This window comes from Pinus tabuliformis, chromosome X (assembly GCF_031772625.1).
Source record: "Pinus tabuliformis cultivar Carrire ecotype Pingquan chromosome X, CPIR1, whole genome shotgun sequence".
Classification (NCBI taxonomy): domain Eukaryota; kingdom Viridiplantae; phylum Streptophyta; class Pinopsida; order Pinales; family Pinaceae; genus Pinus; species Pinus tabuliformis.
Genome location: NC_142308.1, coordinates 389,745,985 through 389,773,286, shown reverse-complemented (window position 1 = coordinate 389,773,286; position 27,302 = coordinate 389,745,985). Strand labels below are relative to the sequence as shown.

Below are 27,302 nucleotides of genomic sequence, written 5' to 3'. Positions count from 1 at the left end.
TCAAGTCAAACAATCAGAGGGAGCCTTTTCTGATTTTCAGCCTCCTTTGACTGCAGCAACATTTCTGGCTCACAATCGCTAGGCAGCTTCACATCACCATTTGGTTCGTAGGCTGCACAGGCACTTTACCCTCTCAAGCCAACAAAGAAAACACCTACAGCCATACATTTGGAAGAACTGTCAACAGACAAAACCATCCTTGCATGCTTGTTGGGAGATAGTGAGCAAAGAGGTGCCCTCACTAGAATAGTATCGTCTATACCTGTCATGGCTAGCATATCATAGATGGTTTCATTCCTAAAGCGAATGATGTTCTTATGAGCACATTACAGGTCTGATTAACCTTGAAACAGCACTGCCCAGCACACCGAGCTAAGGAAAACATGAGGGAAAAATACTTGTAGCAGCAGTTACAAGTTTGATCTGTAAACAACAAGGATATAACCATCAGATATGACAGATATGGAGCAATTACGGGGTGCCCAGTGAAAGATATTGTGGAGGGATATAGTGAAGCATGATATATATGTTAAGTGCTGCAAAACAAATTTTTGGGGCAGCCAACATATAAATTAAGACTTAGGGCCATGGGATTGCCAGTTGTTGGTATTCCAAGGTGTGTTTCTTCATTGGGAAGAAAGGCCATCTTGAGGTATCTTGCCAATAGAAGCAAGCCACGTGCCACAAGCCTAATTGTTTTCAAAAGAAGAATGGCAAAAGATTTTCCCAAGGCAACTAGAAACATAGAGGCACATGGTAAAGAAGAGCATGTCAAGGAGTCCATGTAGCGCAAAGAAGTTTTGCAAGCATTGCAAGTTGAGCAAACATTGGAAAGCAGAGTGTCAGAGGCTCCATCCAGAGGTTCATCCCAAGAACTGCATCATCAAGAGAAGAGTGTAGATACTAGAGAGTAAAGATTAAAAGGAATGAAGAGCTGCCTGTGTTTCCATCCCAAGCAACAGATATTCCCCATGGATTGACAGCAGCACAGGAGCTCAACATCACCACCAAAGTGGACAGTATGTTGATGCCAACATCAAAGGCAGCCCCAATCCAACTGTTTCCTTCCATGTTGCAATAGAAGATTTATTTCTTGGAAATGTACTAGAGATTGGTACATGGAGGCCAATGACCTTGGGGGTGCCTTGGAACTCCCAGATGGCCAACGAAGAAAACACCTACAACCATAAATTTGGAAGGATTGCAACCAAGCATGTAGGAGAACTAGAAATTATGAACATCGGGATTGATTCCAGCAGTTGCCCATCCAGAGGTTATGCCATGCAAAGAGTTGGTACAGTAGCAAATGCAGCCAATCACATAGGAGAACTAGAAATTATGGACATCGGGGTTGATTCAAGAGGTTGCTCTTCCAGAGGTTATCCAATGCAGAGAGTGGGTACAGTGGTCTGCAAAATGGTTTATCCCTGATGACTGAACTATCATCTCTAACATTGGGAGAATTTTATGCAGTTTAATTAAGGAAATTATCACAAGTATGTTGTGGTTGCCTAAAGGCTAGCCTTAAGTTTGGTTTCTCTTTTGAATGGGTTTCAAATTAATTTGTTGTGTATGCCAATCCCATAAGAGAAGTCAATTTTTGGTAGGAGCAACCTTTGAAGAAATTTGTAAGAAAAGAGTCATATGAGGTTCCTAAATTCAAGAAACCTTATAAGGATACCATATTTCTGTTGTGCTAGGTGTTTGGGAAAAAAAGCAGTAAATTCTATCATTTATATGTTTTCCCTGACAAATACATAGTGCATGATGGCATTAAAATGTTCCTGGGCTCAAATCATTAGTGATAACAATACTTAAGCAGTTCTAGGACTTACCATAGACTCAACTCTTTCTTATGGTCTCCTATATAGTATATGCACTTTTATATGCCCTGAATTTCCCAGGCCTGACTCTAAGCAAGGGAAAATAATATAGAGAGTCTGCCCGTACAATACCAGTACCCTAAAATATGAGCAGAACATTATAAAAAGTACTTCACATGGTGAATGGAAAGTTTGCTTTCACATTCTTCCAACTTGATAAGAATTACAATTCCCTGAGGATCAAAGATAGGCTAAGCAAGCCTTGAAGGGAATTATGGACATACATTCAGCCATATGGAATTGACACCAGAAAAGTCCAGAAAACAAAATGTGTTGAAACTTGATCATAGGAACTTTCGATATTAAGTATACAGAGAACTTGCTCCAATTCACTATAAATTGGTTGGCCAAGGAAAGAAGAGCAGTTTTCACACATTTTGTCAGAGATACGAAGACCATGCAGTTTTCAAGACTTAGGCTCATAAGTTGAAGAGTTTTACCCTCAAATCTAAAGTGGCAAGGAAGTATTATGACCTTGATGGTATCTTCACAACACATTTCAACAACCAAGGTTTCAACTTCTGTCACAATACAGATAGAGATGATTATTTACTAAATCCAAAATTTTGAGTGAGCAACCAATAAATGTAGAAATTTCTGTTTTCCCACCCCGGTTTTCAGTTTCACCTTATTTCTCCCATATAGTTAAATGCTCATTCCCATATCCATACATTTAACACTGAAAAAATAAAATTTTGTTGAAAACACAAATTCTGGAAATTTTACAGAATACTGGAAAATGCAGAAATAAAATTCAGCAGTTACAAACAGCCATTAAAACACATTTAAACACAGATTTTTGGTCAAGGTGACCCTGGAAAAACCCCCTACAACTCTTGGGGAAAACCAGTTCGAGAGCTCTTCTTTATTTCTGAAAATTGCCTTTTTACAGTGAGAAATATTCAGCAAAATAATCAGCAAGCAAATTTACAACTTATCTCTTTTCCCGTGCCTCACAGCAATCAGGAAATTACAGCAAACAGGACAGCAATAAATGCTATACGGCCTCCTCGACTTTCGTGCCCACTTTCAGCATTAAATGCTGCTTTACGGCCAGCATTAAATGCGTTGTACGGACTGCAATAAATGTGTTGTACGGCCTGCAATAAATGCATTGTACGGCCCTCGTTTTGCGTGCAGAAAAACCACCAAACTACTCCTCAATTGTTGTGCAAACCACTCCTCGAAAATCATGCCAAAATTTGCCTTTCATTGTGTGCTGAATCAGCTGTACAAATCTGCTCAACTGCTGCCTTGGAATGTGTGCCAAGCTGCTATCTCCTTCTCCTCCCTGCTCAGAAATCTCTCTTGCTCTCTTGCTCTCCTTCTCCCAATCTACTCATGAAAGAATGAATGACCTTTTCCTCCTTTTCCTCCTTTAATCTAACCCTAAGTGACTTTTGGGTGATCCCTAAATCCAATGGCTGAAATAGATTGAGATCTATGGCTGAGATTAAATGCTCATTTAAATCTCACTTTCTATTTTTTAATTCACCCACTTTAATAAAGACCCATTTAGTCATTTATTTCCAAAGTCACTTTTCCTTTCTAATTTTTTATTGACTTTATAAAAGTCACTTTAAAATTAGATTTTAGTAACTTTATCACTTAAAGTCACTTTTAAATTAGATTTAACTTTATAAAAATTATAAAGTCACTTTAGGAGAAAAATTAAATTCTTTTGGACACTTTTCCCTAGGCCAAAGATCAAAGCCTTAGGGAACCACCTGTCCTCCGGTACCAAATTTCAACAATAAAATATTTAAAGCTCCAAGGACAGTTCACCCTCCTCAAGTTTTGATGATGATAATGAAGCAGATATCGATGATAATGAAGGTTCAAGGGACCACCGAAATGATGAAGTGCGATCAAAGGTGCATGAACCAAGTGTGAAAATTCCTTAAACTCGGAATCCCTACTGCAGCTACTACTGATATTTCTCCTAATTGTTAATTTACATGAACAAGTTATTTGCAGTCTTCTACAGCAAACATTGAAATACATACACTGCAGCCTACAACAAAAATAATATGCCGAAACAAGAAACTAAACAACAGAGAAAGATACAACACAAGTGACGTAGTTATTTTTGGACAAACGTCCCCGGAAAAACCCAATGCAGGAAAACCGATGCAGCAAATCTTAGGGTTTTTATTATTAAGCAGAATTTATTTCTAAATACAACCTCTGGATGCCTTGCTAGCAATCCAGTACAGAGAATATCACTCGGCAAAAGAAATTAGTGAGATTACCTCACTCTACACTGCAATTTCCGGTTGATCTGGCAGCTAAACCAACGAGTTCCCCGGCTACTTCTGTGCTGCCCCTGCTTGGGCCTACGTCAACCTCTAAAGCACTGCATCACCTCTGCTGGGATCGATTTTCTCTTTGGAGTTGATTCCAGCCCTCCCGGCTCAGAACGTCAGCCTCCTCACCAAATTTCGGACCTCTGCGTGGAAGGCTTCTGCGCTGCTTTGCATGGGTCTTGCATGAGCCCTTCCTGGCTCTACGTCACCCTCTCTGCCAACTGCGTTGCCTCCTCTGTGTGTCTCTCTGCCTCTCTGTTGAGTATTCTTGGCTCCGGAGAAGATCCTCCAGCCAAAACACTCTCTGCCCCTCTCTGTGTGATCACTACAAAATCATTGTGTTGCTCTAGCTTCAGCAATTTGATATGACTGATCAACTCTCTATGTGTCTTCCAAATGACACTCAAGCCTCCTTAAATAATCTTCTCATTGACATTCAAAGGCCCAGATTAGAAGCTAATCAATGGCTAAGATCATTTATGCTTGAACCTCGTCTTCTTCTAGAAGTTACACCGACAGTTAGATTAATAACCATTAATTATTTTAATTTCCTAAGTTTAGACTTAGGGTCTCATTAAAAATAATTAATTATTTTAATAAAACTGACTCCTAGTGGAATTTCCCAAAATGCTTTCTGGGTTCTTTGGAATACATGTGCCCAAGCTTCCCTACAAAATTTCAGACTTAGATCACATCCGATGCTACCAGAAATCAACACTCCCTCTTAGCAAGGAATGTGCTCTAGCAATGCCTCCCACTAAAGCATCACCCTGACTTCATAACATCGTCCTCTGCGATGTTGATGTCTGACATGCTGTCCACCAACTATTGTGTTGTTGTTGCAACTGTACTGTTGCTGACACTGCCACTGTCAACACTACATCCGTACTACAGCTCCCTCTCAAGTGTTGCATATGTGTTGCTGCTAGCACTGCCACTACTAACACTTCATCTACACTGCAACTGAAAAACATCCCAAAATCTGAACAAGTGTTCAGCATAGATGCATCTCGATGCTGAAGATTTGATTGCTGCTAGTCCCACGCTATCCCTCTGAAGCCACTACGTTGTTGCTGCTACTGCACTGTGCCTCCCTGCATTGTTGCAATTCTGCACTACATTGCTCAGACTTGGTGTTTTAGCCACTGCATCTGTCTATCCAACACTCCTTTGTACCAACTGACACTGGTCCATCCTGCTACTTCTAATTTGGGCTCCCGTAGCAAGGAATTGATCCAAGAGGTGGGCTTCTCAAGGATCCTGCCCATATGTAGCTCTTTTGAACTACAGCTCTAAATCAGCCCACCTCCCTCCTAAAGGTATCTCGGCTGTCATGGCAAACTCCTCCTCCTCAATCTTCGCAGGTGCAGCCTTCGGATTGTGCTTCTCATCTTTGTCCTTCTTCCTGAGAGGACACTATGTTGCGTAGTGACCCATTTCACCACACCTAAAGCATTTGATCTTTGAGACGTCCTTCTTCCTCTTTCGCTACTCCTGCTACCCCTTGGATGCAAGGGTTGCATTCTCTTCCTCCTCCTTGGGCTTCGACCCACTATTGTTGCTTCCGTCAAGCTTGCACTTGACTAGATCTCTCCTCAGCTCCTCTTGCTTAAGAGTTGCCCACATCTCATCCCAATTTGGCAAAGTCGCCCTACCCAGGATACTCTGGACAAAGACTTGCCAATCTTCATAAACAGAATTTAGGGCAGTCTTACTAACTCGAACCCTTAAGGTGTAGACCCCATAGCTACTAACTCGTCTTGCGTCTCTTGAAGCTTCGTGAGGAACAGAGCTATGCGCTCCCCTTTCTGCATTTGTGCAAATCTCTATTTTTGCTCTAAGTACATCTTCCACTGCTCGGAAGATCCCTGATACAGCGTTGCCAAGGCATCCCACATCTCCTTAACAATCCCTCTGGTAGTGACATGACAAACCATGTGATCCTTTACTCCATCAAGGATCATCCTCTTGGCCTTCGCCATTTCTGCCTGGTATTTCTTCAGCGGATCTGCATTTGCAAGCACAGCCACCAGGTTGTCAACATAGGTCTTAAGAGAACGCTCATCTAGAAGGAATGACATCCTTGCCTTCCAGATGACGTAGTTGGATGCTCCATCCTACCTGTCCTAAGCTCTCAGCCCACTGGTTGCCATCTTTGCCACAAAAAAGTCAAACTGCTCCTATTTGCTTCTTACTATTGTTGCTCAGGAAATAAGAAAACAGAGTTTTTGGCGGGAAGTCTACTGAGGAAAAATTCCCTCGTTGTGCTTCTCCTCTCTTCTGATGTCTTTTAGCCCAGCAATCAGCGTGCTGAAAAACTGTGTCCCACCAGCTCTTCCTCACATTGAGCTCAGCGCTACTCCCTCTGCCATGGCAAGATTTCAATCTGGAAGCCCTTCCTCTTTGTCGACTCACTCAAAGAAAGACTTTCCTCGAAAATTTAGCCCCCTGGCTTGGACTGCACAATCCCTCTGGGGATTCGAACTGCTGCCTCCTGCAGCTATTTCGATTTCCTTTTCTACTCAGCGTTGGGTTCTCTAGCACTGCTCTTCTTGTCTCACCTATACTGCTCTGATACCATGTGAAAATTCCTTAAACCCAGAATCCCTATTGCAGCAACTGATGATATTTCTCCTACTTGTTAATTTACATGAACAAGTTATTTGCAGTTTTCTACGGCAAACATTGAAATACATACACTGCAGCCTATACCAAAAATAATATGTCGAAACAAGAAACTGAACAACAGAGAAAGATACAACACAAATGACACAGTTGTTTTTGGACAAACATCCCCGAAAAAACCCAATGTGGGAAAACTGGTGCAGCGGATTTGAGGGTTTTTATTATTAAGCAGAAATTATTTCTGAATACAACCTCTGGATGCCTTGCTGGCAATCCAGTACAGAGAATATCACTCAGCAGAAGAAATTAGTGAGATTACCTCACTCTACACTGCAATTTTCGGTTGATCCGGTAGTTGAACCAACGAGCTCCCCGGCTATTTCTACATTGCCCTACGTGGGCCTGCGTCAACCTCTAAGGCACTGCATCACCTCTGTTGGGAACAATTTTCTCTTTGGAGCTAATTCTAGCCCTCCCGGCTCAGAACGTCAGCCTCCTCAACAAATTTTGGACCTCTACATGTAAGGCTTTTGTGCTGCACTGTGTGGGTCCTACATGAGCCCTTCCTGACTCTGCGTCACCCTCTCTGCCAACTACATTGCCTCTTTTGTGTGTCTCTCTGCCTCTCTGTTGAGTATTCTTGGCTCCAGAGAAGATCCTCCAACCAAAACTCTTTATGCCCCTCTCTATGTGATCACTGCAAAATCACTGCGTTGCTCTAGCTTCAGTAATCTGACTGATCAACTCTCGGTGTCTTCCAAATGACCCTCAAGCCTCCTTAAATGATCTTCTCGTTGACATTCAACGGCCCAGATTAGAAGCTAATCAATGGCTAAGATCATTTCAGCTTGATCCTCGTCTTCTTCTAAAAGTTACACCCACAGTTAGATGAATACCCATTAATTATTTTAATTTCCTAAGTTTAGACTTAGGGTCTCATTAAAAATAATTAATTATTTTAATAAAACTGTCTTTGAGTGGAATTTCCCAAAACACTTTCTGGGTTCTTTGGAATACATGTGTCCAAGCCTCCCTGCAAAAGTTCAGACATAGAGCACATCCGATGCTACCAGAAATCAACACCAAGTCCTGTACAAATTAGATCTCAAGATAAGTAAAGAAGGTGGTGGTTTACAAACGACTGTCACCCTGATAAGTCAAGAAAATGCTACTGAAGAAGTTGGCCCAAACCCGTCACTTATTCAGATTTTGAACATGGAGAAGGAAATATGGCCAAGACAGTTGTGTGCTTTCACCAACGCATATTCTTCTCGACCTCTGAAGTTAAGTTTGATAGACAGAACATGGCATCTGAGTATATAACAAGAAAATGAAGTCTTCTAGAATCATATCAGCTGCATGAAAGGTCCATAAACTCAAGCTAGAGGTGGGAATAGCAGATTTTAATTTAAATCAGAATGAAATTGTATGTGGAATGACAACAATGGAGAACACTAGATTTCAGAAGGATCGGGTGCAGGAAAATAGAAGGCTGCAACAAGAAATTGATGTGCTAAATCATAAACTGAAGACATTTGAGACCAACCTTGCCTTCCTATCATCTCTAAAAGGCATCTAAGATACTAAGAGGAAACTCCTTGCTGAGCTCAACACAAATCTCTCTAGTGCATAATCATGTGATTAACCAAGTCTGTGTCCTTCTTCTTTATAGAATCGAACTAGCACCGCAATTCAAGTGAACTAGCTCCTTGAACTCAAGTTGAACTGGCTGCTTGAACTCAAGTTGAATTGGCTCCTTGATCTCATGTGAAACTGGCTCCTTCAACTCAAGTCAAACTGCCTTACTGACCTCGAGTCGAACTGAGAATAAATCTCCATGCATAGCTAAGTTCGATTTACTAATTTTGACTATGGGAAAATTAAAGAATTTTCCTTAGTCAAAACTAAGAGAAGGTAAGTTGCGCCTTAGCTTCACTTGTGGATTCCTTTGCCAAATTTAGTGCACTTCTAAATTTAGCAGAACCATTCCATCTCTAACTTCAATTAACAGCACTCTCGAGTGGCTTTTCTCATTCAAACTCTGCATTTTCTATGTTTTCTGTCATAAATCAGATTCTAGAGAGCATGGACAGTAGCAAGATTGTCCAATCTATACCACATAGTCAAGAGGTAGCCCTAGAAAATCATTCGTCATTGATTTGCACAACATTATTTCACTATAGGGTGGTAAAAGGTATATTTCCTCTAGCTTAAAGAGTGAATTCATTGTGTTGATTTATATTTCTGTTGTAGCGTATCATATAACAGATTCCAACACTCATTAATTAGCTTGTAGCCCTCATTAGTAGGTGGTGATTGATGCCCTAACTCTTCGTTGAATAACCTTAAGGTATTTTATCACTTGATTGGCACTGGTCTATCTAACTTGTATTAAGGTGAAGTGAATTGCTTAGTGCCTACAAGGTTAAGACAATATACTTTACAAGTTTGTTTTGCAGATTGAGATAACCCGCCATGGATTCAAGGAGCTGCCCTAAAGTGAAGTGAAGGGGAAACCGTGCTGAGGTGACAGTGGTACATTTCCCAAGTGTGCTTACCCTCATAGCACCGCTGTTGAGACTTTTGCAAAATGGTGCTAGTTTGAGTGGTAACAAAATCTAAAATTCTACCTTATTCTCCTTTATTCATTTTCATCCTTTTGCTTTAAGAACTTAGTATTATCGTTAATTAATAGGGTGAGCGAAATGGAGAGGGGAGGGTCTCTTTAAATAGTGTTATTAGGGCCCTAGGGTTAGGTATTAAGCTTGCAAATACCCTAATTTATTTTTATTAAATTAGGTTTTGGTGGTCCCTAGCCGCACGGTATGGCATTGTATAAAACCAATTGGTTCAATATGGGACCGGCCAGTGTGATACAAAACTGGCATTAATAAAAAAAAGTCAAGACCACCGTTCCAAACCAGTTTTGCCACCAAATCAGTCGGATCAGCCAATTCCACCAATTCGATAACACTAGTTGAAATCAACCCCTAAGGCCTAAGTATTATTAGAATTACCAACACAATCCTCTTTTTTTCTCTAAGTTGCAATTAATACTTTTCCCTTTTGAAAATATAAAAGATACATCATTTTCATATTATTATAAATCTAACAATTTATGCTTTTTGTGTTTGCATAAGCCATAGAATGCATGGTTTAGGGTGACCTTAGATGATACATTGTGGAAAGATGGGCGAAGTTGGAAATGAATTATACATTTTCTATAGGTGGTTTAATGGCTCACGTTGGATAAATGAGTTCAACCCTTAGCTGGTGGTATATGGCCTTGTGTGCCCTTGACATAAGCACTCCCTGAGAGTCAAGACAAATTTTATGACTGCATTACCCATGGGTTAGGCATCGATGTTAGGCATATTTTATACTTGAACTTTGTACATATGGTTTGTTTGGTTTTATGCATTGGTTCTTGCATAGTTTCTTGCCTGGTCAATAAATGGCTTTATGCATAATTATTCTTATTTGTGTTGAGAGAAGTATAATGGGTTTGCATGGGTGACGGAAAATCCAGCTAAGGATAAGGGGCAATCTAGTGCCTACTTTGTGTCATTGCACTTGGTTTGGAAAGAACATATTCAAGCCCATGTGGACCCATTTTTATTTCTATTCTGAATATCGTAAGGGAGTTTGGACTCTGGAGGCATCATGGAGAAATATGATGTACTAAGATTATGATACAGCAACATTTACATGCTTGGAACAGGACTGGAACCATTTTGCCCCAAAATTACAATTTAGACCAAAACAGTCCATCAAACCATACACACTTAATCAAACAAAAAACACATCAAGTATTTAAACTTTAATGGCACACACAAACACATATTCATGTACCTCATGTTAATTTGGCAGCTCAGTGACAAATTCCAATCATTGGACTAGATTCCTCTTTCCGAGAGGACCAAAACTGACCTTGCAAGCACTGAATTTGGATAAGGAAAACTCTATTTTGAAGTCAAGCCCACAGGTACACAAATTGTTGAGGTCGGTATAAGAAACTAATTAGCCCTCCTCCAACGCCTATAAATACAAGTCAAGGAGCCTCATTTGGAGACATCACATCAAGCATCTCTTCTCTTCTCTATTTGGTTCGTACAATCTGAAATTGCAGAGTTTCTCTTCACACATGCAAGTAGGAGGAAGGACAATTTCAGGAGTCCAAAAATCTTAAGTTCATTTGCACTTTGACCAGCGTTGACCTTACTGTTTTGGGCTGAATTTGAGTTCGATCCCTTGGGCATATCTCTGTTTGGGCAAGCCACATTTTCTGGCACAAAAACTAAGGTATTTGGAGCACTTTCACTTGGGTTGACTGCAGGAATAAATTGCAGACTTTGACCGCAGAGTTTCTCTCATTTGACTGAGTTTGACTGTGTTTTCTTGGACTGTTTTGGGCTTACTTTGACCAGCATTTGAGGCCGTGTTTGTGGATTGTTGACCGAGCTCTTGAAGGACAGAATTGACTGTTAACTTGGGACTGGTTAGGGCACATTGACTGCTGTTGACTTTTCAGAATTGTGGACTTTATAACAGTTGACCAGATTTTTTCATCACTGGCATATTGGATCTTGGTTGGTTGATTTTTTGGATAAGTCAAAACTTTGACTTTGACTCTTGTTCATAGATTTGGCTCATTCTACTCTCCACTGAACATTTGAAGACAATCTAATTGAAGAATTTTCAAAGGGTTTTTCCCTGGTCTTTGACCAGGTTGGTGTCTCTTGTTGATGCTCTTGATTGTCTCTTTTTGTCATTGCATTTACTGTTCTATCTTCAATTACTATTGATTATTGGAAAAATTAATTGTTATTGAAAGGTTGCTTATTGAATAATTGAATTGGGCTAAAGTAATTGACATAACATAGAACTGTGGAAAAATTAACACCTCAATGTTAATCCAAATCATTAGACAATATTTCAATTCCGAATATAGTAAGGGATTTTGGAGGCACTATGGAGAAATGTGATGTACTCAGATTATGATAGAGCAACATTTACATGCTTGCAACTGAACTGAAACCATTGTGCACCAAAATTACAATTTAGACCAAAATAATCCATCAAACCGTACACTACTCAATCAAACAAAAACCACATCAAGTATTTAAACGATATATATATATATATATATATACCGACCGCAATGTTAATCCAAATCATTAGATCCCAAATATGCAAAGTTTGTTGATTTATATTGCACGTAATAGACAAAACTTCATTTAGATGCATAAACTATAAGCCTTAAGATACATAATTAAAGTCCTAAGGCAATACACAAACAATGATGCTCTAAAAGGCCTGTAGAGTCTAAACATAGTAAAATTGTAGTCTAATGAGTAAATTTTGAGATCCATAGGGATAACACTAAGTACAACCAATTTCAAGTATTTAATCTGAAGTCTAGCTCATTAGACCAACTCAATCGACTACATGGCTTCAGCAATTGTTGCCATCTGATGTTTTAAAGTTGGCACCATTGGGTAGCCTATAAGTTTCAATCAGTTGGCACCATTCCTAGGTTTCAATCTTAGAATCCCACAATTCCCGACTAAAGGGGTGCAAGAGAAAGTATAAGGTCCTATTTTGCATATACGTTGAAAAAATCGTTAAGTGTGTTGAAAGCTAAAAAGGACTCAAATTTAACTTTTAATGTTAGAAATTTAAGTTAATGAAAGTAAAATATAAGTAAAGGTAAATTTCAAAATTAGAAGTTAAATACACTCCCAAAGAAAAGGTCAACTAGATGACATGCCTAGCTTGAAAGTTGAAGGTGGGCAACTAGATGATGGATGGTGTTGACAAGATTGACTTTAGATTTTTAGGGGGGTGAGGGGGATTTTTTGCTATAGTTGTTCAATGTTTTTCTTATATTGACTTAGTTCGCAAGTAAGCAGCAGAGTCAACATGTCAAGACCAGCTGACTAGACATTGCACTGGTCGATTGACCGGCTTTGGGCTGAACTGACCGGTTCAGAGTCCAGACCGAGTCAATGGCTCGCTTGGATTCTTGCTAAGCCAGCCACTAGCTTGAACCAGTTTTTTCCCAAAATTGACTCAAACCAATTGGTTCAATTTGAACCAACCGCTTATGATAATATTGCAACAAAGTGTGTGGACAACAAGTAAACCACTACAAATGATGGAGTGGTGATGGGCTTATGTGGCACTGAATAAAGGAGAGAGTGCTTGTGGGGGTATTCAGATGGTCATAAATCCTTTCCTTAGTATTGTTAACTGGAGAAATCACAATGCATAATTTAAGGATCATACATCTTCTGGGCCTCACCAAGGCAGCATACCACACAAACTCTGCCATAATGGTTTCCTTTCTTATGGTGTGTTTCCTCCGAGTAACAAGGATCAATCCATTAACACACTCTTCCTATGAAATTCTCTTATCATATTCTTATTTTTTCTTATATATTCAATGGATCTTCATATGGTCGAAAATAATTGCAGATCAAATTTCTGAAGACCGTGTTAAAAATTTAAATACAGTGTGTTTCTAGACTTAAATTGCATATAAACACATCATAATTCTTGAAATTAAGCATTGTATGTTCTGATGAAATGAATAGTCAATGCAAAATAATCAGGTTGAAAGACTTTGGAAATCTTGTTTTCTATCACAATAAGGAGTAATACTAATTACCAATCAGACTCGACAATGTTGGGAAAGGTTACGTACTTTGCATGCAAATTGTTAAAATGAGTTTGTATAGTCTTCAAGCATTGTTAGCACTAACTTGCCTAGTTCTATGAGGAGAATCATTGTACCAAGTGACATAGAGGTTGTTGAGCAGGCCTTTTATAGAGTACTTGCGTAGTTCTATCTTTTTGCCTGCCACATGTTTCACAAATAGCATTTGTTTGATATGCAGTGAATATGTATCACAAATACATTTATAATTTCTATATCTATTTGCTTAGAAGTTTCTCGATCCAGCATGTTGTGGTATATCTGTCTTTCTTGCATGTCATAGTTCGCTTGGTCTCCAAACTATTAGCCTTGAGAAAGCTTCTTTCATCACAATGCCTAGCTGATTCCATTATAATTCATATTCTTTACAAATGTTTACTTTTGCAACCATTTTGTTTTATCCTATTTCGTCATTAACAAAGTTACTCCATATATTGATCATGGAGGGTTATAATTGAAATCTGGCAAATTTGACAATGACTCGTAATAATTGATTGGTGATGGATGCATTACATAATGAATCGTGATCATTAATATTGCATCAAGAATGTTTCCTGTGCTAAATAAGAGAATCACACTACTGAGAGAGGAAGTAAGGAAATTGTAAGCCAAACAACCACAATAAGGCCACCAAACACTACCAAACACTAGATAGAGTCCTATAAATCTTTGGAGGACATTTTGGTGAAATTTGAGAGGAAGCTGCTCAATCTGGATAAGAAAGTAAATGGCATAAGGAATGTTCTTACACTATTCATTCTGTGAGAAAATACCTGCATTATGGAATGTTCAAACACCAAACTTGATAGCTGTTGATCCCTTGGGGAAAGCTGTCAATACCCATCCCTGGTAATTTTTGGGAGCCCAGTTGGACATTGGCAGGGTTGGGGGGCAACAGGGAGAGAGAGGACTGAATGCAACCCACAGAGCAGCTACCAAGACTTTAAGAAGCAGAAAGAAGAAAATAAGAAGAACCAGCAAAGGCTCCAGCAACTGACGAGGGAAAGTGAGCTCAAAAATGGTAGGAAGATTGGGTACCTTGGGGAGTCGAAAGAATCAAAATTGAGAAGGTCAGGCAACTACTAAACTCCCCTACTTAGCCCTCTTTTCCTGTTTACCAGTCAATGTCTAAATTTTTTTGTTGCTCTAATCCTTAGTGTACCTTTAAATTCCCTTCAGATCTGAAAAACAAGTTTAACAACACTAGCTAAACATGTCAAGGGGTTTAATTTTTATTGACCATTTCTCAAATCACCAGTTTGTACAATTCCGTATTTTTTCATGCTATTAATATATATCTCTTTTTGGCTCTGCCAGGTCATGGTATAGCCATAAGGAAAAGCACTTCCCTTGATGATGACTCAAGCTCAAACCCTACTAGGCACCCTCCTATTCTCTTCTTCCTCCTCCAATTTCTCTTATTCTCTTTTTTTTGATTTAAGTGTCTTTCTCCATGCTTTCCTTTATTTTTATTTCATTATAGATTTTTTTCTGACGATTAAAAAAGAATCAAAAATGAGGGTGAAGGCGCATGAGTCTTTGTCTGCAGGCACTGCTTGAGTGGTTAGGGTTCACCCTAGATACTGCCTGCAATAGATTGCCATCAACTGACCTGTTTGTTGCAGTCGATACATATTTTGGAAACTGCAGGTAACACTTGTTGAGACTAAGGATCAATGGATGCTTGTGGGCCTTTTGTTCTGATCATCAGCTCTGTGCTTTTCTTGCTCTAGCTTCATCATGGGTGCAACTTCCATCCTTGATGAAGAGGTCTTTGCTTCTTTGATTCGATCTCCTAGAATCATTGGTGAGAAACATCATCAGAAAAGCAGGTTTGTCAAAAGAACCAAAACCATCCCCAATCTAGACATGGGATCCTGTGAGGCAAAAATGAACTCTACTCTTCTGCATGAGAGAGGGTTAGTAGGTAAGTTTACAGGACTTTGACCTAGTCCTCGCATAGTTAAAGAATGGATTGCACAAATCTGGGATGTTACAAGAACTATTATTTCGCTCTACTGTGGGAAAGGCTTCTATGTTTGTATATTTGAGAGTAGACGAGAGACACGTGATCTTCAGATGGGGTCCCTACTTCATGGGCTCCAGGGGGGTGTTCGTTTCCCACTGGACTCTTGATTTTGATCCTGATATAGAAATTTCTTTCACTCCTGTATGGATCTGACTGCCACAACTCCCCATTATTTTCTGGGGAAATGCTTTGTTTAAGGCTATTGCAGATTAGTTGGGTCATTACAATGATCATGCAGAGACAAAAGGGAACATTTGCACCTGTGCCAGAATCTGTGTGGAAACGGATCTTGAAAAGAGCTTGTTGGAGGCAATTCAACTCAACTTAGAGGGCTGGAGTCATATTCAAACCCTTGATTATGAACAGATTCCTTTTTAGTGTAACTCATGCCATGAATATGGCCATTTCACTAAAACCATCCAAGAGTTCAAGAAACTCAGCCATCTTCCAATCAGTCTCCTCAAAACAATTCTGAGCAAGAACCATTCAAGCAAGTTTCAAAAAGGCACAAGAATCATCAACCCATGAGGGCTCAGCCTGTAAAAATGCCTCAGTCATGTCTGCCCAATCTCTCAAACAATAGATTTGAAGCTCAGGAGGATCAAGAAGAAGAACTGGAGACCAGTTCCCAGAAGTCTTTCCCAGAACTCAATCAAGTGCAGCAGAAAACTCAGCTCCACATAAAAAGAATGCAATCTCAACTGGGGCACTTCCAGAAACTTCACAAGAAAAGGAACCAGAAACAGAAAATGAGGAGTCAGAAGCAGAAAAGGAGAAAGAGAAGAAAGGCAATTAATGTCTCTACTTCTCCATCCTTTGCAGAAGTTTTTAAAGAAAAAATTGCATTCCTTCCTTCCATTAACAAGAGGTAGGAAATGAAGCCAAGATCATAGAGATAAATCCAAGGGTTTTAATTGGTACGTGGTAAACTCTAAATTTCCCCTGATCCAGTGGGGGGAGCGTATCACTTAAAACTTAATTATGTTTTGTTTCTGCGTCATTTTATGCAAGCAATTTGTAAAAATCTGCTCTTGTTCAAAGGACGCAGTAAGACTAAATTATGGAAGGTTTAGAGTTGGATCTCCCCCTTTCATCACTTTGATGGGAGAAGGATTGTTTTTTGTTTTGTTGCTTATAGCTAAACATGTCAAGGGGTTTAATTTTTATTGGCCATTTCTCAAATCGCCAGTTTGTACAATTCTGTACTTTTTCATGCTATTAATATAGATCTCTTTTCTAAGACTGCCAGCTCATGGTCTAGTAGTAAAAAAAAGTGTTTCCCATGATGATGACTCAAGCTCAAACCCTACTAGGCACACTCCTATTCTCTTCTTACTTTCCAATTTCTCTTATTCTCTTTTCTTTGAATTCAGTATTTTGCCCCCTTCTTTCCTTTATTTTTATTTTATTATAGATCTTTTCTGAACTCCGATTATCTAATATTTTAACCCAAATCGTGGGTAGTTAAGGAGAACAACAAATGCACCAAATATTATAAGTCAAATTTATCAACATGTTTAAAAATTTGATAAAAATTCTTTTAACACTTGATGGACATCATCAGTTCAGTTTTAATGAGTAGATGCTCCTTGCATATCATCCAATAAGCATTCTTCTTAGCAGTATGATGAATCTAATTAGAGTAGGTAGCAATGGTGTGGAATCAGTGGCTACAAGAGCTAATTTTACCAGTTCTTTACCAAAAGACTTGATTTTACGTCCCAATTACCCAATGACAGTAACTTTCAATGATATCATTAAACCCATATAATGGTTTTTACTTTTCTTAAATAATCATAAACATTATGCCCTTAGCTTGCCGCTGCATGATGTGCAAGCCTCCTTGTAGCACATTAGTAGAGAACAGAGAACTATTTAATTGAGTGAATTTAACATGACAGTGGGTTGATCAAATAATGATTCCACAACACTTGAAAACGTCTTAAAATATTAATCTTGAATAGAGAATGCCCAAGGATTGCTTTACATCATTCTCAAGAATAAACAAGTGTCGATCAAGGAACGAAGTGAAAGTAGCAGCAATTCACCACTTATTCTTCAACCTTCCTCAATGCAAACAGACTGTTCAATGACTTCCTTCACATGGCAGAATTACAAGTAAAACATGGCGAAGAACAAATGCCAACATTCTTTGCACATCATGTGGCCATGAGGCATTCTTACTTCCTAGGTATCCTCCAGTCCAGGTTTCAAATACGAAATTTTCAGTCTTTTGAGAATCAACATGTTATTTCATTAGCATTCTTGAAGCATTTTAGAATGAACCCTTACTGTCACTTAATTTATCTTCCAGAATTCATCCATGGCAGAAATACCATAGTCGTACTTTAATCTTGGTAATCTTGGTAAAAATGCATATGCATCCTCAAATTACCAACTTCAGCCACTCTGTGTATGCTTCGGTAAAGGATGCACTTTATTAAGGAATTCACTGTATAACTCTCCTCAATTGGACTGTACCTATATTTACAATAGCTAAGTAGATACAAGAGGAGGAAGCATTGAATATTACTGCATAAATTATTATTCAACGTTAAATTTTGCTAAAGGGAGTAGATTCACAGGATCCCATTTCCCACATTTGTGGTTAGCATTAAGGTGGATCACATTGTTTGTTCAGACTTTATAAAATATAAAGTTGCAATAAAAAATGTACAACCATTCTGTTAAGAGTAAGAGGGCCTTATATCATAACAGAGGAACCTTGATCTCCACCACACAAGCAATACCTCATATTGAATTTGATGGGGCAGTTAAAGGGAATAAAAGGAATCCATGAGGAGAGAGGAATATCAGGGATGAAAAGTTATTTATTCACCAGACTTATTGGATTGGTTCCATAATTTCATTTGGTAATGAAGCAGAGTTTCAGCTGCTGATTCTAGGTTTAAAGGGGGTTTAAGTGCAAGCTTAACCAATATCATTGATTGATAAGAACTGAATTCAGTCATTTAAGCAATGTTAGGTAATAGGAACTTGAATCAGTAGGAAGACCATCAACTTGCCCATGGATTTTACTAATTTGAATCTGTTCATGTCAGGAGATTGAAGAATAAAATAGCCAATAAGTTTAGTATCATAGGGACTTCAAAATATCAACAAATGAGAAAAATGCAGGAAGCAACATCTATCTCTACTCCTAAGAATTCAAATGTTTGGATGGATGGACGTCAAAGGAAAGCCACAGGTGTGTATCTTGAATTGTAGGAACAAGCTTCTTCACCATTGCTCACAAGGAAACTTAGCAAGGGTACAAGGAAGGAGGGTCTTTAACCGTATGTTAAATATGGGCTGAACTGCTTTGCCCTTTCTCAGTTACATTTTGATTACAATAAACATGGGGGAAATCTTTTTGGTTAGCCTTTTGGAAGTGCTAACGAGAGGAGCTTGCAGACAGTACCGATGATAAGAATGAAAACTACCACGAGGAAAAGAACGTGGAAATAACTGACAAGAAAGGATTGAATGGATAAGCGAAGATGGAAATGATTAAGTCCTACTGATGCCTTTGTATTTGGTGATAAAGGCCGGATCTCATATGGGGTACCTGCGAACTAGTACGGACCAAAGCAGTTAAGCGGAAGACCCCAACTGGGAATTGGATAGAGATAATTTGGGTAGATGACCCAACATCTTGAAGGGGAAGGAAAAACATGTACATTTTAGCCTCTTGAACAAAACAAAAGAATACACAAATCATTCAAGAATCAAGAGCATGGAACTACTGTTCAGGCTATCCCTGAAAAGCAGAAGATAAGTTGTGAAAATCTTAATCGAAGGTTGAGCGTTGGCCGGTTGTAATAGTGGGGAGGAGAAAAGCAGAGAGGAGTTGATAACCAGACTAACCAGGTGAAGGAAAATATTGGCATGCCATAAAATAACTTGCCGATACTTAGAAAATTTTGCAAATCTGATGCCCATGACACGAGCTTCAACGTGCTGATGGTGAAGTACAATTTGGAGCACCATATCGCCATGCTCCCTGTGGAAAATAACGAAGAAGGCTTGGAGAGCAGGACCCTACATGCACCCAAAATCATTAAGTTTTTTTCATTTGGTCATGAATCGTATAGATTTGATAGTTAGTATTGTAATTGTTGATCACGTTTTCATGTAAACCGAGTGGAGGGTTTCATAGAACTATGGATGCTGGTATGCCAGTTGGTTAAGTAGACCTCTTATGGCAAACAACGCATGAATATTAAAATCCATTCTGTGTCAAAATTCCTCAAAAACATCATTTTCTTCTCTTTTTCATGTTTACCTTAACAGTAACTGCTATACTCTAATATGATTAATCTAGAATGATTATATGATACCAAGATATATGTTCGTCGTCATATACTGTTATTCAGCTTCTCGATCTGCATTCGTCTACTTTGGTCAGACTAAGCTAGGCTAGGGTTGCAAACAAATCTTGGTAGGACAGCATTCCTTTCAAACCCTTCTTTCTTTCAACAAATTCCCATAACGTTCAGGCCTCTTGTGAATTGGGTACATACCATATTCAAACATCAATAACAGCAGCTAAGCATAATCACTGCTCACATACTGGCAAATTTTCATTTCATACACAAACAGAAAATAAAAATATCGGCCCACAATTCTAATGTATCAGAGAGATCAGAAATCATCGCATACCTGTGGAAAAGCAATCCCCAGATCCAATATTCAACAGAAACTGATAATAGCCCAGTTTGAGAATTGGAGCTGGAATGGTATTCTAGTTTAGGATTGCAAATACCCAAACTTTAATTGGAAGGTGGTGGTCAAATAGATGGGCCATCATGGCTGATGACTGATATTCACATCATAACAGTTTCACCAACTCGCACCAGCTCTAGCTGGCTCGACCGCATCTTGGCCTGAATTGTGTTAAGCTCGCATTAAGCCCTTAAATTTCATGTTAAGGCTCACAATTGACCTGAAGTCTCTCCTGCATGCTAATCCCTGACCCCACACAATTAAGAGTGCTTATCTTCCCCATCCATAATTGAGATATTTTTAAGGTGCATTGTGATTGTAAATAAACAAGTGTATTGTGATTGTTCACAGGGCTGGCCCTTGAGTATTTCCTCGATATTTGGTTGGTCGATGAGTTGGAAAACCAGGTGGCACTTGGGTTTCTTGCTTTAAAATCCAGAGTTTGCTTCTTTCTCAAACATTTATATTGCTTATTTGACCCTGGACATGTGCAAGAATTTTTTTTCCTTCCGTGTAGGACAAATACAGGGGGGTCTGCAAGTATTTTTATTTTCCAAGTTTTAGCTAAAAACAAGAGACCGTATCCAAAAAAAGTCAAGTTGATAGTGATTTTCAAAGCAAAAGCAAGGCTACAGCGGCCCTAGACCCAACTAACAGAGTGGTCTTAAGCGTATGATGGTGACTTTGGAAGTAAATGCAAGGCTTCTATGAAAGGCCTTGCACCCAACTAACGGATTCTAATTATTGGGATAGATTTAATAGGTGGTTTGCTTGTTTTAAGTGTTTGTTTTATAGGTGGTTTGCTTGTTTTAAGTGTTTGTTTTCTTTAAGTTGCAGGGGAAGTTTAGAATTTAAATTTTGTATTTGATATGGTAGGTTTTTTCTTTTAAATAATTGAGAAGAGTTTTGAATTTTGATATCGTATGATATAATATTCAATATTAATATTATTTATGGGAGAATCGTTTTAGACTTGAATTTTGTATTTTTATTTTAGGGTTAAGTGGGGAGGTTGGATTCCGAAAGGTATGTAATGTAGTCCAGTGGTTAGGGGGAGGTTTGATGCCAATAGGTCCAGTGGTCCAATTTTGGGCAAGATTATGTATCCTTGGAAGCTACTCTAGGCATAATTTCTTCTGTTGAAAAAGAAATTTGGACACTTCAAACCCATGCCCCTTTAACCTTGGCCCTTAACCGTTTTTGGTCTCATAGACTATTTTTAGTCTCGTGGAACTTAAAATATCATTTCATTTCATTTGATGATAAATTTATTTATATTATTAATTTAATGATGAATTATGATAAAGTGTTTTTTCTTATTTTCTTTTGACCATTTTGGAGGAATTAAGAATTCATTTATGAATGAGATGTAGATACAACTACAAAAAGGTGTATGTTCTTATTTAGGAACTTTTATTTATAAATATAATTTTCATAAAGATCTAATAGTTATTAGAGATTTATCTATAATTTCCAATCTTATGAATAACAAGAAAGCATGTTCCACAATAAGCTAGTATACTATTCCTAAAATAAAAAAGGAGATTATTCGATTTGAGGATATTACTTTTCCAAGTCAAGAGGGTACTAAATCAATAATTGATACACTTACCAACAAAGGCATCAAGATTGAATAATGGAAGTTCAAGGAAAAATGGGGAAAATATTTTCTAAGTTATCCCTTAGGTCTAGGATTAATGTAAACTTGTGCATGGTGACATGTTGCAAGCTCATTGAACAACATATGCTAACTCAGCAAAGTCGTCATAATGTAATTAGATGGAGGTGGGATGCAATGTGCATCACCCTTAAGACATCCCCACACATGCCAACCTTAACGCTTTGTTGACATTTTGAAACTTGGGGAGATTTTATGCACAAGGATATGGCTAAGGGGGCAGTTGCGACATCCAACAAGAAGAATTGGTGGTAGTTCACTTTAGTTCTGCTAGATATTCAAGCAAGCCTTCCCCTTAGAACCTCATTGGTGTTTTATGGTGTTTTTAAAGTGGTTTTGGATAAGTGTCTAATGATTTCCATCCTAGTCTATGTCATGTGTCAATATTTGATTGGAGTTTTCTTAGCTCTAGTTTCTTTCTCCCAATTCTCAACACTAGAGTTTGTGGTCTTGTACTTCTCTTCCATTTGATTTCGGTTAAATTCTTGTTGGGAGATGTTTTGAATTTTAAACTTTAGAGTTAGAATAGACTTTAAGAGGGATACCCATGTGGTTTTCAATAATCTCTCCTTCCTATGTATGTTGTGTTATTTAGCACATATTGTGTATTTTCCTTCTTAGCTTGGCATTTAAATTTATTTGGTGTTTGTTGTGCTTGTTATTTGGAAAGGCCTAGCTCATCCTTTTGGAATTGTTTCATTTGGTGTATATTGTGTATTCTCTATTTAAGCATGTGAGGGATTTGGGATATTGATTATAAGGATGTTAAATTTGTAACTTGGAAGATGGCACTTGCATAGGTTAGGTGCCATGACATGCATCCAACCATGTTATTCCCTTAGTTAGGACTTTAGGGTGTAAGTTAAATTTAATAATTTGACTTTCTAGCCACCTTTTTGGTAAAAGGTAAAAAGGTCAATGACAGATTAAGTCGTGGTCCTTGATCTCAAAAGATGAGATGCAATCTCAGCCATCCATCTCTTTGGAGAATTAAGTCAACCACTATTTGAAGGGGGATCGAGCTGTTGAGGAGACAAATTGAGTGGTACAACTGGGCATTCAACTAGAGTGCAAGGATTGAAAAGGATCAGTGAAGAAGAGTATCTTCCAAGGGAACAAAGTAGTGTGGAAAGGCAGGTCATACAATGCCATACTTGTTGGGACAAACAGGGTACATTTATGGACTATATGAACAGGTCATACAACACATTTATGGGCCATTCAACACCTTTTTGAGTTGGGTCGTACACAGATCTTGTTGGGCTATAGTTGTTGTAGATTGATGATGTATTTCCTCCTTGTAAATCCTCATTCTGATGTTGAATAGAAAGCCAAATGTTTATTGGTTTTCCTCACACTGAGGGTTCGAAGATAAAAGTTGTGTTATTAATTTTATGTGTGTGGTTTTGTGTATTTGCTTATGTTGTGCATGATAATAAATGAACCCAAAGTGTTCATTGTTATGAAATTTGGTTAGAAAACATTTAAATTCATGTTATGTGTTTATTTCATTGAACAATAACCTGGTTTATAAGAAATTAAAAAGAAAAATCCAAGATATGCACAAAGTTTTGTGTGGGCATGAGAATTTCATCATCAACAATAAGATGTCCATATTCTTGGTGACAACAAAAGTTCATGAGAATAAGTGTCGGAAATGCATTGATCGGGAACACACTTGTATGGCAAAAAAAAAGGGAAATCCAAATTCTAGAAGTTAAATGTTCAATATTAAGGAATATGATTTATAATCTCAATAAAAAAACATATACAATTGATCACGAGAAAGAGGAAACAATCCACCAAATGATTTAAGACATGGACTTGGCCAATCAAGAATTACGACCCACTAATATTGCTTAATATTGCTTAAAATGGGGTGCTCGATGAACATGTTTTTTAGTAGCATTTTATATTTTGGTTTTTCATTAAGAGACGTACTTTTTATGTTTTTTTTGGTTCCCATCGTAATTTATTTCTAATATAAATATTACCCATTTCTTTTAAGGATAACATTGTCCACCAATTTTGTAAATATTTTTTTTTAATTAATTTTTAGCGTTTTTTAAGTTATAACAATGTAGTAGGATAAATAATATTTTTTATATAATTAACTATAAAAGTTATAAAATTGTTTTTAATTTTATTGTGGTGTTATTAAAAGGTTAAATTTTTGATTTTTTATTAATTAGAAATTTTGATTATTTTTGGTGATTTAATTTTGTAATAATTTGTTTAATTTTGGGCGAAGTTGTAGGGGAGGGGTGTTGTACAATCTTGACGGAAATATAGAGACAAGGTATTTTTGGGGATTGGAAAATGCTTCAAATAGTCAAGTTGAAGCCTTTTATCTTTGTCAAGGATTAAAGATTGCTATCTCAAAGGGCCTACGTCAAATAAGTATAGTTGGAGATTCAATGATCATTATTTAAAGGTGCATCAAGATCAAGCAACAAAAAGAAGCAGTACTATCCCCCACTCTTCAACGAATAGGGATACTCCCAAATAAAGTAGGAGATTATAAATTTTACCATTGCAAAAGAGAGAACAGTCAGGTGCCAAATGAACAAGCCAACAAGGGAGTCGCTCTAAAACAAGGGATATTGGTATTAGATCAAATACACTCTCAAGTATGCCATGTTCCATGATTGAAAACATTCAAAGAATGAACATAAACATGGAATGGAATAATCAAGTTTTTAATGTTGACATTCCACTACCTCATATCGCTCTTATCGAGGTATGACAAGACTCTTCCGGGAGTCGAGACAAGCAGTTGGGACTTCACGTTTCTAGATGGAGGCAGGACAGACCAAGCGTCATGATGTTGGACAAGTGGAGAAGGAAGGAAATGTTATTAATTGTCAACCTCGGTGAATGGAAAGGTAGTACATCTTTCTAACTACGTCATTCATTCGTAAAACGTTGTGAGAGCGAAATGGCGGTTTCAGGGATGGAGGCTCGTGTCGACGTTGATCAACGACTAGGGAATTACATTCAATGTGATAGGATGTTCTCTGCATTTGATAAGGAGTAGTATAGTAATATAAAGAGTTACATGAAACAATTAAACTTAAAGGTTATTCGCATACAGGGACGAATTTCACTTATAATGGCATCCTCCATAACCAATGGAAGTTGTGACAGTATGGAGGAGTAGGGGTCACTGTCTAAGGAGGATATAACAACGATGTTAGAGAAAATTGGGGAGAAAATCATCCAAGAAGTATGTGACCAATTCATAGTTGTGATGTCTCATCTCAGTGTAATAGGGAAGGATTTGGAGTTGTTGCAAAAGTTTGTGGACCAACTGAACACAAAAATGATCAATCTAAATTTCAAAGTTGACATCATGGAAGTCAAGGTAGAAGCGGCAACAATTGGTGTGTTGAAGGAAGTCTTCGAGTTCAGAGAAACGACACCATCTGGTTCTCAGGTTGGCAAGGAAGAGGGACAGGAACGTCGCAAGGCAGGAATGCATATCTCCGTTGGACCTGGTGAACACACTAGGGTAGCTATAAGTACTCCTTTTAACCAATTTGGGAAAGAACTAAACTAGAGCAATATGTGAATGTAAAGGACCTGACTTGTTTCCAGTTTTGATATATATATAAAAGACGTAGTATGTATTATAGATGAAATAGACTTTTCACCAGAATCCAACAAAACAATTTCAAGAAAGAATGTGATTTTTTGTTGTCTTAAATGCATTTTTTAATGCATAAATGGATTTAGCACCCTGGAAAACCCATAGGGCACTCAAATTCTCCAGATTGAACAACTTAACTTAAGATTTTAAAAATTCATACCAGATTTTGATTAAAATTAACGAGAAAACATATTATGAAAAAAGTCATTTCATCTATAAATTAGACTAAACCTATATAAAATGCTACCATTTTTTTTAAATATTTAATTTTAATAAAATTTATAATTAATTAACTTAAAATTAAACCCAATTCATCATTATATTATGTATACAAAATAAATTATAATAATTTTTTATTTATATTTAAATATTTGTAAAAAAACTATTTTAATCAAATTTAAATATTATTATTATTATTATTATTTTATTTTATTTTTATTTTTTTTAATTTAAATTTTGATGAAAAAAATATCATCATAATAAGCGAATGGAATAATTAGTCAAACCTTTAATAACATTAATATCTTGTCCTGGAGATGAACCACACTGGCTGGTTCGAAACACGTCGACCAAATACTCTCTATGTGATTTTTTCTGAAAATTCCCATGAATTAACAGCGTTAATATCTATGAAGGCAATGTAGTGGCACACCATGGGAGTTCCAAACACATTAATAATTAATTGTTATTCTTTTTCACCATAATTAAAGAATTCCGCTATATTGATATGATATTTTTTGGGGGTTATAAAGATAAGTGTATTAATATCCATTGATGGTGATAAGATAATTTGAAGTATTGATATAACGTATTGGTATATTTTAGTAGAGTGTATATGATATTAATAAAAGATTAAAATTTCTGTTTTAAATGGATTTTTTTTATTATAATTTAGTTATTTTGAGGAGAGTTTTCGGCGGAAATCACATAATAATACATTTGTCAACGCATTTCGAACCAACAAGTGTGGTTCATCATCAGGACAAGTTGAGGAACCAAATCATGGCAGCAGTTTAAATAGGGAGAGCAGATCATCCAATGACTATAATTGACTAGGAAACAACTATATTTGACTAGGAAACAACTATATTTGACCAGGAAACTGTACCGGGAAACTATACTGGACCGAGGGATAGGGATAGGGCCATTCAAAAAAAATTTGTTATGTTAACTTTATTACTAAATAGGAATAAAATTCACTGTTTATATTAAATGAGTATAAACTAATAATAGATTCATTATTATTATTAAAATAATATAAATCAAATATAAATTAATATTATTTAGTTAGTTAGATATTAAATCAAAGGACCTTTATTAGTTAAATTCATTTTTAATTTCTTATTCATTTATATTAAAGATATAATAGGGTAATTAGCATCAATCATTAAATTTATTTATTAAGGTGAAACTTATTATATTAATTATTACACCCTCCTAATAATTAACTAAGGTTTAATTTGATAGATTTATTATTCCTATTAAAGCTATACAAATTAAAAACAAAATAATATTATTAATATAGAATGAAATAATAAGAAATTTTTAGAATTATTTATTAAGGGGCCAACTTACCCCGTTAGTTAGATCATGGCAATATCTTATCATTAATATCATATGAAATAATAATAAGGTTTTTTATAAAAGTTTATTTAAGTAGATTAACTAATTGACCTCATACTAAATTAA

The 27,302-nt window shown here is 37.3% G+C and overlaps 1 protein-coding gene across 2 annotated transcripts in view; it reads right to left on the bottom strand.

The window, feature by feature from the left end:
- LOC149140175 (protein IQ-DOMAIN 9-like) overlaps positions 1 to 20,699 on the bottom strand; it is a 91,685-nt gene extending 70,986 nt beyond the window's left edge. Inside the window, exon 1 of one of the 2 annotated variants that reach the window (XM_089448821.1) lies at positions 20,224 to 20,699. The gene's annotated coding sequence lies outside the window, so the exon portion shown is untranslated. The remainder of the gene's footprint in view (positions 1 to 20,223) is intronic. The other variant, XM_089448820.1, reaches the window with a different exon arrangement.
- Positions 20,700 to 27,302: the final 6,603 nt, after the last annotated feature.